A 15,534-nucleotide genomic window follows, 5' to 3' on the forward strand; every position below is an offset into this window, starting at 1 on the left:
CTGCATTTAGTTGATTGCCTTGATTCATGATACCTAGCGAGTTACATACTGGACTTGTGTTTTGGTGGACAATAATTCAAATCCACATTCAGATTTAGATTTTTCGTGATTTCCTTAAATCGCATAAAGCAGATGCCGGAGTGGTTCGTTTGAAAAGAGCGTGGCCAGATTTCTTCCCCATCCTTCCCCAATTCGGATTTGTGCTCCATCTCTGACGACGTAGTTGTCAACAAGATGTTAAACTCCGATCTTCCTTTTTGATTCATGGCTTTCGTGATGTCAAGTGGGAAACGTGCAAGATGGGTTTCGCACTATCCGTGTTTGCAAAATCTGTGCTGGTTGGCAAGGAGAAGGTTATTCAGTTTGAGATATATCTTTGTGTTTGAGCTCAGAATATGTTATAGGTTTCTACAACACGCGAATGTCAATGAGATAGGATGGCAGTTTTGTGAATCACTTCTGCAATCCTTTTTGTAGACAGGTGTGACCCATGTTTTCTTCCAACTACTGGGTACAGTTTTTTGTCAATGTATATACAGAATATTATGGTAAATATAGGAGCCATCTTGGCTGCAATTTTCAGTATGGAATCTGACAGAGCTCATTGGGCCCTGCAGCCTTGTTTCATTTTAGCAGCTTGTGAATGCAATTGACACTTAATGTCACAGGTTTGCTGCTAGATGAAGTGTAAATTCCACAATATTTCCTTGGAGCAATAGTCCAACATCTTCAAGTGGTTGAACCTTGCTGGTGGCTAGGTACGACTGGTGGTACTCGCATGTTGATGCCCTGTATACAGGGTGTCCCATTTATCATGACCACCCTAAATAACTGTTTGTCCAGATGCAAATTACAAAATGCTTCAAGCAAATGTCCTTTAGCCCTCAGGGGGACATCAATCAGCATGACTGCCTTCGTTCTAGCTTTGTTTTTTTACAAAGATATGAACAGTGGTATGACTTTCATAAATGGCACCCTATATTTTTTATTTGGTAATTCATTTCCTCTCCTAAAAACCTATTCAAAAATGTATCACAGTGTACCAGCCACTGAAACACAATGTTATTAATTACATAACACAACATTGACTTTGAGCCCAGGATCACAAACTTGTCCACTTGGTAGAATTGTCAGAAAACAAATGAAAACCAAGTAAAAACATAACACAAAATTGACTTTGACTCTCCTGTACCATTGACCAGAAGTAGAACATTCAAAGGTGCTCAAAATGGTGACCCTGGACACTTGATACACTGGTGCACTCAAACGAATTATTTACTGCTTCCATTATTGCCTGCTGAAGAGAATTACAAGCAAGCACAATACTTTCCTGTATGTCCTCTGGAGTTGTCGGAATATCGTGATAGACAACGTCTTTAAAGCATCCCCAAAGAAAAAAGTCCAGAGGATTTAAATCAGGAGACCTAGCAGGCCAAGTACTGTTCCTCCTCGACCAATCCATCTGGCAGGATACCTTCAGTTCAGAACACGACGTGCATGCAAGGCATTATGTGCTGGACATCCAATGTGTTGATACCACTTAGCGGCACTTCATCCAGAAGAGGAGGAGGAATTTGTCTGAGGAAGTTGTCATACACTGTGCCGTTTAGACTACCATTGATGAAATAAGGGCCAATAACTGTAGTACCAAGCATCCCACACCAGATGTTAACTCTCCATTGACACTGATGTTCCACCTGTCCAAGCCTTCGTGGGATGTCGCTAGATTAATAATGCATGTTCCTTGTATTTACCTGTGCTTTGTGTGAGAAGGAACATTCATCGGTAAATATAACATTGGAGAAGAAATTCAGGTTGGCAAGGATTTGGTGCTGTGCCCACTGACAGAACTGTACACGATTCTGGAAATCATTCCCATGCAAGTCTTGATGTAGGTGTACATGGTAAAGATGGAACTGTTGACGTGTAAGAATACAATGTACACTGGTTTTAGGAATGCCAATCTCGTGTTTGAGCCATTGTGTGCTCACATGTGGATTCATAGCAACAGAAGTGAGAACAGTAACTTCAGCAGCTTTGTCTGTGCGAGTGCTACGACTATTGCATTGTCGTGGGTTGAAACTTCCCGTTTCCTGAAGCATCGCAACAAGATGAAAAAACATCCGTTGGGAAGGTGGGTTCTTGTCAGGATATCGCTCTGTACAGTTCTGCTGCATATGTAGTATTTTACTTACCTTCAACAACAACAATAAAAGAAACATTATGTCGATGCAGTTTGTAGGAAGGATAGCCTTTACTGTATGCCTACTGTACGTAACAGTATTTAAAAGGCCTAAACTACTGTACTAAATGTACCCGTACATAAGAAAGTATTGCGATTGCTGTCTTGCTAACTTACTTTCCTCATAGATGAGTAGCATTTCTACCTTCTCTTCGTTGGTGTACATTCTACTCTCACAACTCTTCAACTGATGATGGTTGATGGAATGACGGGTGTGCATTCTACTTGTGTTTACATTTGTCCTCTGTCAACGTCAGCATGTGGATGTGTTCCATTACCCCGAGTACCTGCACTAAGCACTGGGAGCGTCAGTGTCAATGTTGTGCTATGTAATTAATAACGTTGTGTTTCAGTGAATGGTACACTGTGATACATTTTTGAATAGGTCTTTAGGAGAGGAAATGAATTACTGAATTAAAAATATAGGGTGCCATTTAAAAAAGTCACACCGCTGTTCATATCTTTGTAAAAAACAAAGTTACAACGAAGGCAATCATGCTGACTGATGTCCCCCTGATGGCTAAAGAACATTTGCTTGAAACATTTTGTAATTTTCATCTGGACAAACAGTTGTTTAGTGTGGTCAAGATAAATGGGACACCCTGTATAGAACATGCATGCGAAGAATGTGCAGGCGCAGAAATCACACATGTGCAATGATTTGCAGATAGGTGGCTCCATACTAAAATGCTCTCTGCCAAAAATTGCAGAGTGGCCCTTGTGCACATGCACTTACGCTATGTTTACTGACAGTGCACCCACATGTCACTCAGTAAAAAAACTATACTAGACCAATGTTATGACGTGTCTGTTATTGAAAAAAATATTAATTTTCTTGTCATGATTTAATAGCAGCCGATGCAGGGTTCCAGGCTGTTCTCAGCTGAAATCCCACATCCCTGTTAATCAGATTATATGCTGTATGGATTTGTATTGCTTCCTTAATGGCGCTATCCCAGAAAGATGATGCCAGGAATAAAACTTCTGTCTTTTCATAAAACATGGAATCAATTTGTAGTGTCTGAAGGTTTATGTCCATTTATTTATGAAACACTACAAATGCCTGACAACATTAAAATAAATTCCTCCTACTAATCAATCTGATTCTGCCCACAGCCCTTTTTCACTTAATGTTCCAGTCATATTGCAATCCATTTCATTGTAAAATACTAAATGCAGTTCTGATATGTGTAAAATCCACTTTATAAATGTAGTTGAGGGCAAGTAAATTAATATGCTCTGTTGTACAACTCACTGCTTCAGTTAACCTTTCGTCATTTATTGTAAATTCTAACAATAGAAACAATGAAACAAAATAATTTATAACAAATAACTGATATCAACCACGAAAACTATGACGAAATGAAATGAAATATGGAGATCTGCACTTGGTCAGATGTGTAAAAATCCACTTTATAAATGTAGTTGAGGGCAAGTAAATTAATATGCTCTGTTGTACAACTCACTGCTTCAGTTAACTTTTCGTCATTTATTATAAATTCTAACAATACAAACAATGAAACAAAATAATTTATAAAAATAACTGATATCAACCACGAAAACTATGACGAAATGAAATATGGAGATCTGCACTTGGTCATATATCGGGAGGGAATGTGCGTGGAGTCATGTGATCAACAATGGATGGATGACATCGACCATAAAAACTGTCTTCCTGACAAACCTTGACAGGATGCGACAACCCATGTCTGAGTCACTACATAAATGTTTCACTGTCATTCCCCTTATAACCAGAGTTTTCAATTCTCTGCAATTTTGTAAACAATTGACACCATCTATTGAGAGCGAATGGAAGGAGGTAGCAAAGGATTTGAAACTAGATGGAATTTTCCAGGATGCATTGATGGCAAGCATGTAATGATCCAGTGCCAAAGAAAATCAGGCTCTACCTTTTCCAGCTACAAAGATGCCTTCATCATCATCCTGCTGGCCACTAGTTGACAGCAACTACTGCTTCCAATACATAGACATTGGGGCAGCAGACCAAGAATATGATGATGAATTAGTTCTAAGCCAAATATGACTGTAGAGAACAATACATGAATAGCCCAAATGAACTTTTTGTCAATTTTGAGTTGACCACATTGCAGTATATATTTTTTCAGCGCCTCTGCAACAGAATATGTTTCAGGGTGCAAAACTCACTATAAACCATTGGAAACAGCTGCAGCAAATCATGTACGGTTGCAAAAGCCACCAGCTGCACACGGTCTTCAGGAACAAAGCTACCTAAACGTCCAACATTTGCAAAACACGCCAAATTCAACAGGCATGGTGCTCGCCGTGACAGGTTTGGATGCAAAGAATGCCAACTGACATCGGACTCACCAGTCTAGACATTCCAATCTAAATTTCACTTTGTTAGTATTAGAAGGGATATTTTTCTTATTCAGAGTTATGTCGGCTGCACTACACTAAATGCGTACGCAACAGTGAAGCTCTCGCTGCTGATTCATTGTGGAAATATACACCGGTAATCACAGTTCAACTGATCAACAGGGTGTGTGTTGACATATTTGCATGAGTGTTTTGAAGAGAATGAGTGATTTTGTGGATAGTTTAAATGCAGAAGTTGATACAAACGAAATGGGAGTAATTAAAATAGTCGGAATTCTGCAAGAAATCGAACCCATACTAGTAATTGTAAATAACCAGAATGAGATAGGGCGACAGTCCCTCCCAAAAAAGGAAATGGCGTCCTGACCAGTGGGAAAGAAATGTTTCCAAAACAGAAAAGTATTGTTAAAGCAATTTTGTGTGATGAAAACTATATTGACACTTTGTTATGATATTCATGAAAGGCTTTGTGAAATTGACTAGTAACTGGTATTTTCAGGTTCTAAATGCCAAAAAAATCATTTTCACATAAAGCAAAAATAAGAACATTTGTTTATTTCATTGAGAGCTTTTCTACAGATTTGAAGCCGGAGAGGGGAAGAGAATCGTGCAGAGGAGAAAAAATTTCAGCAAAGGAAATGGCCCAAAACCAGAACCTTTAGAAGCCAAACACGGAGATGTTAAAAAGCATTTGGAGCTCCACTTTGGTGAAGACTGGGTGACCAACGACAAAGTCAAATTCTGCACTGAGGTGTTAGACGAGCAGGAAGACACTCCCAGAGTTGCTCATGCCGCTTCCAAACCATAGAACAAGGAAAAAACTGGAAGCGATTTTGAGTTGATGGACAGTGTTGAGGTCGATATCACTTAAAAGCAATTTTCAATCAGTTTCAGTTACTAGATTACTAGAAGGTATAGTCGCTGTTTGAACCAAGATGCAACTTTCCACAAATTTTATCATTTTCTAAAATTTTATCCATGTTTTACTAAGATGCAATTTGCAACTTATTTTATTTTCTACAATATCTTGCGAAGTCGACAGCACAATGATGTATTTTGTTTAAAACACCTAATGCTGAACATTCATTTCTGTTCTCTTTTTGATGTTAAATAAGCTAGTTTTTCCTGATAAAATAACGTCACCTTCGTATTTTTATACGTCAATTTTGTAGAATTTTCAGACTTCTCTTTGAGATAAAACGTATTCTGTTTATATTCTCAGTAATTAAATCACACCCTTCTGTCATTCTTAACATATTACCTAATAGCTGGTTTTGCAGCTGAATGTTTGTTTCATAACTGAATCGATACAAAAATGACTCAAATGGCTCTGAGTACTATGGGACTTAACTTCTTAGGTCATCAGTCCCCTAGAACTTAGAACTACTTAAACCTAATTAACCTAAGGACAACACACACATCCATGCCCGAGGCAGGATTCGAACATGCGACCGTAGCGGACTCGCGGTTCCAGACTGTAGCGCCTAGAACCGCTCGGCTGAAATGATACATTTGCAACACCTGCTAACTGCATAATTCTGGTGCAAAAACCGCTAAGTTAATATTTCACTTAAGATTTTAATGTATAAAACTTAATCACAGATTTCAGCCATTAATACTGAGTACTTAATTATTATTTTTACTTATTTTTAAAAAGAAATGAAGTCTTTAATAGTCTGGATGGAATGAGTTTTTTTTTTTTTTTTGCGATTATCTCAGTCGAAAGTCAAACAGAGGTTGCTGTTCTTGCAGTTCCAGAAACTGCGAAAGTATACCTGCCGACCACCACTGTTTTCATTTTTTGCAGTAATAAAACGAAAATGCACTGTAAATGAATGGCGTACAATAGCAATTACTCCACAATTATTGTGAAAGAGTGCCCGTGTTTTGAAATATTGGAACCAGGGGGTAGTGGTGGAAGGAAAGTAGCGCAACAAAGTAAAACCTAGTTGAGCTTTTGTTCCATGACAAAAACTACGTTTATTTAAGTTGTGCCACTGAAAACTGGGAGTTCACATATGCAGTTGCAGAATGCCACTATCTGTGGCGGCACTTTTGTTGCATGTATGAACCTGGCTTCCCAGGGATGGGGGTTTCAGTTGAAATAGCACTCAGGCTCCAGCCCTCAATTTATTAAAATCTTGCAGGCCATCACATCCACCAGAGTTGGAAAATGCTGATAGAATTTGCATTTCACGGAATATCAGTTAAAGGGCAAAGTGATTGTTAGGAATCGAATGCAGCTATAAATAACGGCATAATATTAACAATAGTTCACAGTCTAGTTGGAGGCTAGCGAGTGATTACATGTAACAGCAAAATTCGACACAGCTGGAGAAGGCAGATGGGTCAGGCATCAAAATTTTGTGCATACAATGGAACAACAACTTGGCAGAACACCAGGAACCACCCTATTAATCAATTGTGCCAAGGGAACCTAAGAGATTACTGTAAATATATAATTTCATATATAGTAAATAATGTATTTATCATTATTAAAAGAGACAGTAGTACCGTCATTTGAGGTTACTTTGCTCCATAGGTCAAACTTTTCTCCATTTGAAAAAAAAGTTTCTTTGGTTTAAAGATGCTACACTTCTTGCTGTAAATCTGTGAACAATGATTTCTATGAAAGATAGCACTTACAGGTTGGCACCCTTGCTTGCATGTTCAGATGTCGGCCATTTTGAATTTTTCAGAAGCATCTTCGTAAAGACGTTCATAAGTGTGTATAAAATTAAGCTCGAAAAATCTGTGTTTTTCTCAGGGTGAACTGGTCACTGTGAAGGTCAGTCACCATTATTTTAATTACTCAGAACGTCTAGCTGCTGAAAAGTTTCGTAGTTTTTCGTTTGATAGACTATTGTTTGTGTCATTGTCAATTTAATGTTGTAGGTTACGAAATTTCTTACTTTGGGGAAACATTGCACCACAACAAAAGTGGTGCAAAGTATCCCCAGGGTGCATTTCGTTCACATCTACAAACATTTCTGACTTATTTTACACCGTAGTGGGCTGCTGGCAGTGAACAATATTTGTAATCTCTTTCAGACTGGTGAAAATGTTTCGGAAGTATAAGAGAATGGTCGGAAATAGGCGATACTGTGATTACAGCCCAGAAACTCTGGAGAAGTGTCTACAAGCCATTAGGAGGAAGGAGATAGAACAAAGGAAAGCTGAAGAACTTTTTAATATCCCAAGAAGAATCGTAATTAATAAACTGAAGTCAAAGGAAGGAAGTAATTCACGTCCATGATTCCTACAGATTGTTACTAATGAAGAAGAAGTAGAGTTTGTAAAATGTGCTTTGCAGTTGAGTAAATATGGGTTCCCTGTTACTCCAATGGAACTCCGAATGATTGTGAAGTCATACCTTGCCAGACAGGGATGTAAAGTTCCTGGATTCAAAGATAATTATCCAGGTTATGAATGGTTCTTGGGCTTCACCAAACGCCACCCTGGACTTTCTGTACGTTTTGCAACCAACATTAGAAGGAGTAGAGCTGCAGTTGATGAGTGTGTTCTCAGAGAATATGTTTAACATTTGTAAGTTGAACTGAAAAATGTGCCAGCTAATAATATATGGAATTTTGATGAAACCAGCCTAACCGACGATCCAGGGAAAAAGAAAGTACTCACCAAAAGAGGTTCAAAATATTCAGAAAACAACTGTAATTCCTCCAAAAGCATCACATCTGTAATGTTAGCTGCCAATGCTGAGGGAGAAGTTTTGCCTCCATTTGTTGTTTACAAATCAGCACATCTACGGTTCACATGGACATAAAATGGGCCCACTGGCTGCCTTTACTCACATAGTCCTAGTGAATGGTTTGACAGTAATACATTTAGTGAGTGGTTCACCAAGATGATGCTACCAAGACTGAAAAAGCTCGAAGGAAAGAAAGTAGTAATCAGTGACAATTTGTCCTCACGTTTGACAACTTATGTTCTAGAGCTCTGTGGTGAGAATAACATTTCGTTCATCTGTCTACCAGCAAACAGTACTCACATTACACAGCCTTTGGACGCTTCTTTCTTTGGGCCCATGAAAGTGGCCTGGAGACAGGTCCTTACAGAGTGGAAAAGTGGCAAGCAAAGTTTCAAAGACACTGTCTTCCAGAAACAGCATTTCCCATTTCTGTTAAAGAGGTTAATGGATATACACTCCTGGAAATTGAAATAAGAACACCGTGAATTCATTGTCCCAGGAAGGGGAAACTTTATTGACACATTCCTGGGGTCAGATACATCACATGATCACACTGACAGAACCACAGGCACATAGACACAGGCAACAGAGCATGCACAATGTCGGCACTAGTACAGTGTATATCCACCTTTCGCAGCAATGCAGGCTGCTATTCTCCCATGGAGACGATCGTAGAGATGCTGGATGTAGTCCTGTGGAACGGCTTGCCATGCCATTTCCGCCTGGCGCCTCAGTTGGACCAGCGTTCGTGCTGGACGTGCAGACCGCGTGAGACGACGCTTCATCCAGTCCCAAACATGCTCAATGGGGGACAGATCCGGAGATCTTGCTGGCCAGGGTAGTTAACTTACACCTTCTAGAGCACGTTGGGTGGCACGGGATACATGCGAACGTGCATTGTCCTGTTGGAACAGCAAGTTCCCTTGCCGGTCTAGGAATGGTAGAACGATGGGTTCGATGACGGTTTGGATGTACCGTGCACTATTCAGTGTCCCCTCGACGATCACCAGTGGTGTACAGCCAGTGTAGGAGATCGCTCCCCACACCATGATGCCGGGTGTTGGCCCTGTGTGCCTCGGTCGTATGCAGTCCTGATTGTGGTGCTCACCTGCACGGCGCCAAACACGCATACGACCATCATTGGCACCAAGGCAGAAGCGACTCTCATCGCTGAAGACGACACGTCTCCATTCGTCCCTCCATTCACGCCTGTCGCGACACCACTGGAGGTGGGCTGCACGATGTTGGGGCGTGAGCGGAAGACGGCCTAACGGTGTGCGGGACCATAGCCCAGCTTCATGGAGACGGTTGCGAATGGTCCTCACCGATACCCCAGGAGCAACAGTGTCCCTAATTTGCTGGGAAGTGGCGGTGCGGTCCCCTACGGCACTGCGTAGGATCCTACGGTCTTGGCGTGCATCCGTGCGTCGCTGCGGTCCGGTCCCAGGTCGACGGGCACGTGCACCTTCCGCCGACCACTGGTGACAACATCGATGTACTGTGGAGACCTCACGCCCCACGTGTTGAGCAATTCGGCGGTACGTCCACCCGGCCTCCCGCATGCCCAATATATGCCCTCGCTCAAAGTCCGTCAACTGCACATACGGTTCACGTCCACGCTGTCGCGGCATGCTACCAGTGTTAAAGACTGCGATGGAGCTCCGTATGCCACGGCAAACTGGCTGACACTGACGGCGGCGGTGCACAAATGCTGCGCAGCTAGCGCCATTCGATGGCCAACACCGCGGTTCCTGGTGTGTCCGCTGTGCCGTGCATGTGATCATTGCTTGTACAGCCCTCTCGCAGTGTCCGGAGCAAGTATGGTGGGTCTGACACACCGGTGTCAATGTGTTCTTTTTTCCATTTCCAGGAGTGTAGTTGGCAAGAACTCAGCAAAGAACCTAATGGTAGGTTTCCAAAAGTGCAGCATTTATCCAATCAATGTTGATGAAATTCTTTGCCGTCTTTTGTCACGAACTTGTGACAAAGATGCAGTACAAGACTCTTTCGTTGAAGCCCTTGAGGATAAGAGAATTGAATGGACTACTGGTGTTGCCAGTAACAGAGGAAGAAAGAAGCTTTCAGTCACACCTGGTAAAAGTGTGATAGTAATGCAGAAAAAGGTTTTGAAGAAATACAGAAGAAGTCACAAAACTCAAGATTGTAGATCAGGAGAAGATTCTGATGCCATCTCTCTCAGAGATCTTCTGAAGATGAGGATTATCTGAGATCTCAAGTCAGTTCACCATCACCTGTAGAGTTTGAACTGGATGAAACCCAATTACTGACCAGGCCGAAGAAGAAAAGTCCAGAATTTGGTGAAGTTGTGCACTTGGTGGGCCAGTATGTGATCTTCAAATATGAGGGGGAATATTTTCCTGGATTAATTACTGATGTAAGCGATGGTGGAGCTACAATAAGTTCAATGCAAAAGTCTAAGAAATCATGGAAGTGGCCAATGCTGAAAGATGAAATGAAGTATGACTTCAATGAAATAATTTGCACCATTCAGCCTCCAAAACAGATAAGCAAACATGGCTTATTCTCCATACCACAGCTTTAAGGATATTAGACCAATTAACTCACAATATAGGCTACATTTTGTGTTAAATCTTTAATTTGTTAAACTATTTTGGTAATAAAATTTGTTTCTGCTGACGAGATTGTTATTTTTTCTTAATTCTGATGGTCAATCATTGCTCCAGTACTCTATGGTCCTTATTTCTTTAGTAATTGCTTTATTCCCTTTCATTTCCATGGTCAAACATAACTCCAGACCTCTGTAATCCTCATTTTTAATGAAATTTAGGTATCTGGTGCAAGGTATCCCCAGGGCAAGGAAACTTTGCATCACTTTTTTAAAAAACAACAAAAAATAGAAATAAAAGGTTATTTTAAGAGATATAAATACAGATTACTTTGCAAAAGACTGTTGTAACTAATCAAATCATTTTGAGAAATAAAAACATTAAGGAACCCCTGTTTTTAAACTATTTTCTTAAAGAATCTGTAAAAAAAACTGGAGCAAAGTAACCTCAAATGACGGTACTTTTGAAAAATAGTCACCATTGGAAGGAGTTGAACAGTTCAATAAGTCAATGGAGAGTCAGCAAAACGGACTCTCCCAGTGAGACAGCATGAGTTGCCCAACAAAGCAAGCTCTCAAGAGCAAAAAATATTTAGGATATATTCACATCATTCAAATATGTGTCAGGAAATGGCTGGCCTTTGTTGAAGGCGGAAGAGGCTGTAATACAGGTTACTTAATGTAAGCTACACAGCTCCCTACTTTTAAAGTAATTCACCTCAGTAATAAAGCAGCCCATTTTGAAGACCAGAACTGACATTCAGGCAGTGACAAGTATTAATGATACGTGATAACTGGATAATTGTATCCATGAACAAGCCTACAGTTTCATCCTGAGCAGAAAGCCCAGTGCCAAAGAGGTGAACAATAAACATGGGTTCATGTTGCTGGGAGGCAGACAAACAGAAGTAATACAAAGTGGAAAAATATCTGATTTACAATCTGCAAAATGATTGGTTGGTTGGTTGATTTGCTGGGGGGGGGGGGGGGGGCAGACCAAACAGTGAGGTCCTCAGTTCCATCAGATTAGGGAAGGATGGGGAAGGAAGTCAGCCATACCCTTGTAAAGGAACCATCCCAGCATTTGCCTGAAGCAACTTAGGAAAATCATGGAAAACCTAAATCAGGATGGCCAGACGTCCAGTGTGCTAACCACTGTGCCATGTCACTGGGTATGCAAAATGAAAACAAAACAGTGACAGCAATCCAATAAGAATGATATCAAAGCTGGGTCATTCCACATCAAGGGGACCAGGGGTCCCCACTCACCCATTTCCAAACCTAATGCAATTTGGTGTCTTGGATGGTTGCATACCAAATTTCAGTCCAGTATCTTCAGCAATTGAATTTTTAGGGGCTTTTAAAGAGAGGCTACTCATCTTGACATCACATACAAATGTGCCAAGTTTGCTTGGCTTTTTTAGAAGTTCTAGAAAATGTTTGGTCATTTGCTTTAATTTACATAGACATCTTTTTATGCTGAATCATACGATGGTAAAAATTAGGGATTTAGCCATATCTAAACATAGATACAAGACTCTAAATTGGCTAAAACATTTGTCACACTTTTCTGAGACCAATGGTTTGACTGTCCACTGCTACTTTTATATGAGCCAATCACACCAAAACTACTGAGTGTTTCTCCTACCTGTAATGTCTATATGTTGATCAAATTTGTTTAACACTGGATGCCTAAATGAAAAGATATGCATCTACAAAGTTGGCCAAAATTTTGTATGTGCAATTATAATTTTAGGATATTTTTGGGGGGCAATATCTCAAGTGTGTCTTGTACAATCCTTTTTTTCTTGCCACAGCTGGAAAGAGCATGCTTCAAGCTTTCAAAGTTATATTGTATAATTTCTGGATCTTGCATATTGATGAGTAAGAATATGTTACAAAAGTTATTATTTTAGCACTTTGAGAAGATGGAAAAATGAAATATTTTGCTCATGAAGTCCCATAATTAATTTTTTAATCCAGTACATAAACCAGTTTCAAACATTAATTTAACACATACCATAAAACAAATATAAGACACAACACAGCAAATCTGCAAAACAAAAATACTAAAGAGTCAGTTCCATTTTTGGTTAAACAGTTCTAAATTTTATCAAGGACAGATTGTGGATAACTGTATTAGCTCCATGATGATGATGTTGATGTTGCTTCTAAAATCATGAAAATATGTTGCTCAGAAATTCAGTAGGTGTTTTTAGCAGTTGGCCAGTGGAAGGAATGAGCAAACCGTGTAGATGCATATAGCTGATGAGGACATCTTGTTGTTCATGTGAAACTTCACACACACTTCCAACCCACTAAAAAGAGTCACACATATATGCAGTATATTGTCCTGGCTGTAAACTTGTAATTGAGATTGCTGGAATTTCTTTATCTGCTTCAAGGCATGAACTTTAATTCTGTAGCATCACTGGAAACTGCTTGGTCAGAGCTCATTACAATTAATTTGCTTAAACTGACAATTTTCTCTTGTTCCAGATATTGTATGTCCCATGGAAACCTTGTTTCTTGATCAGGCTGATTTTTTCCAATCTCTTCTTTTGGTACATAAAAAACTTTGTACCTGGAATACCATCATCATAGAATTTGAACAAATCGTATGGGGTCAATATTTGGTTACCTATGGGGCTCTGCACACTAGCATGGGCTGCTAGTCTTTTTACTGTTCCCAATGCCATCACAAGGCAATTTATTATGGCTTGTTCCAAAAAAATTCCGTGTGGCTGTGACGCCAAAATCCTTTTCGTGCAGACATAAATTGATGAAATTTTTTAAGTTCTTCTACTGAGCATCTTAACCATCACTAAAGTAATAAATGTCCTTAGTGTTTTCAATCTTTGTTTTCAAATATGCTATTAACTTTATCTGAAAGGCATGAATAGCACTGACATCATGACGGAGACAGTTTCTGATCATACAAATGCTAATACTCTGACATTCTTTGCCACCAAAATAGACAACAAATGGATGTAATGTAGCCTGACTATTCACCCAATGAAATCCTTGCACAGCATCTTGAACAACAAATAAATAATTCTCAGCAAACTCCATCAATATAATTAATTCATTTTTTGCAAGATTTCTTTTTAGCTGCTTAAGGTATAAACTTTGGTGTTTCGACACAAAGTGATGGTGTCTTAACTGATAATTTTCAAAATCAGTGCCTCCATGAAGTCTTCAACAGTTCTCTGACATGTCTCTAATGAATCTCTGTCAGTATGGACCATTGCTTGTATTCAACTATTTCTTCAGAGTCATCATCTTTAAAAGTATCTTCAAGAAAACCCTCCAGTTGCATTTTTCCTGGACATTACTCACAACTTTGCATCACACAATCTTTTGATTCCAAACTGCATACAGTGCTTTTTTCATCAAATTCTTGTAGTCATCTAGGTTGGATGTTGCTGAAGCCAACATTACTTTGACATTTTGATGAATTGCGTATACACATACTGAATGTGATCCAGAAACACCTACTGCAGTACACCTTTCACCCTAAGCTCATAAAATTTAGAGAATCTCAGTTGATTTCCATATTGCTTACAATAAGCACTGAAGATATCTTTCAGCTTACAATTCTGCTTGTGGATATTTTCCCCATTTATTGTTACTGCAACACAGTCCTTTTTGCAAGGACATAAACAAGAAAACTCGTCTTTAGAAAGGTGAGGACATTTTGTTTTACTTCAACACTGAACTTTCCCCTTTTCGGTTTGCAGGTGTTGACAAAATCCCATCTTACATCTTTAGTTTCCTAGGCTTCTTCACCATTTTAGTTGAAACAGCAAATTATTTAGACTTTTTTCAGTAGTTGAGCTATTTGGTGCCAGGGTCAAAATTTGAACTTTACTGGAATTGCCTGAAGTCTGAAGCTTAATCTTAAGTTCTTCAATTAAGATGTCTATGCCGGTACATTTCTGGCACTCTTCCATTTGCATTTGAGCAACATCTACTTGGCTCACACCAGCAGCTGTGGCAATTACCTTAGTAATGCTGCCTTGGGCTTTCAGAACTTTGTGCTTTATGTATCCCATTGAATCCTTTTTGCTGATACGTTGAAGCTTTAATGGTGACTTTCCAGTTGATGGTAATGAATTATTAGCAGTAAAGCAAGCATCAACAACATTCTTGCCTTCAGAAGATGGTGATTCTTGCTTATCCTGGTGGGATAGGCCACTTCATATCTACATTTGGTACAAATTTTCCGACCAGGTTTAAAAACTTCATTAGTCAGTAATTCAACCTGTCAGACATTGCAATGGTTACTGGTGTTAAACCCTTCTTCACTACATGATTTTCTTCACCAAACAGGTTGCAGCAAGTATTCTGCAGGAACTGAAATTTTGTCATCAACAAGGCATTATGGTATGGCCAAATTTGGGCACCTTCAGTAAAATCAAGTCCAGACCTACATCGTAGAAGCTCCTTGTCCACTGGTAACATTTCCTTAACTGATTCCATAATAGAAAGGTAATGGCTTATGACAATCAACCCCATCTGATCCACCGAAGTAGCAGGGTGCAAGGGTCTCTTGGTTCATTTTATACAATAGTTTATTAACCCTTAACAAGCAATTTTGAAAGATCATGAATATCCTGGTTTGAAGCGTAGCAGATT

The 15,534-nt window shown here is 39.7% G+C and overlaps 1 long non-coding RNA gene across 1 annotated transcript in view; it reads left to right on the plus strand.

Annotated features, from left to right (window-relative positions):
• Positions 1-7,289: 7,289 nt before the first annotated feature.
• LOC126175776 (uncharacterized) overlaps positions 7,290-15,534 on the plus strand; it is a 53,333-nt gene continuing 45,088 nt past the window's right edge. The window contains exon 1 of the long non-coding RNA XR_007535614.1: positions 7,290-7,388. This is a non-coding gene — a long non-coding RNA (uncharacterized LOC126175776). The remainder of the gene's footprint in view (positions 7,389-15,534) is intronic.

Source organism: Schistocerca cancellata, chromosome 3 (genome assembly GCF_023864275.1).
Source record: "Schistocerca cancellata isolate TAMUIC-IGC-003103 chromosome 3, iqSchCanc2.1, whole genome shotgun sequence".
Taxonomy (NCBI): domain Eukaryota; kingdom Metazoa; phylum Arthropoda; class Insecta; order Orthoptera; family Acrididae; genus Schistocerca; species Schistocerca cancellata.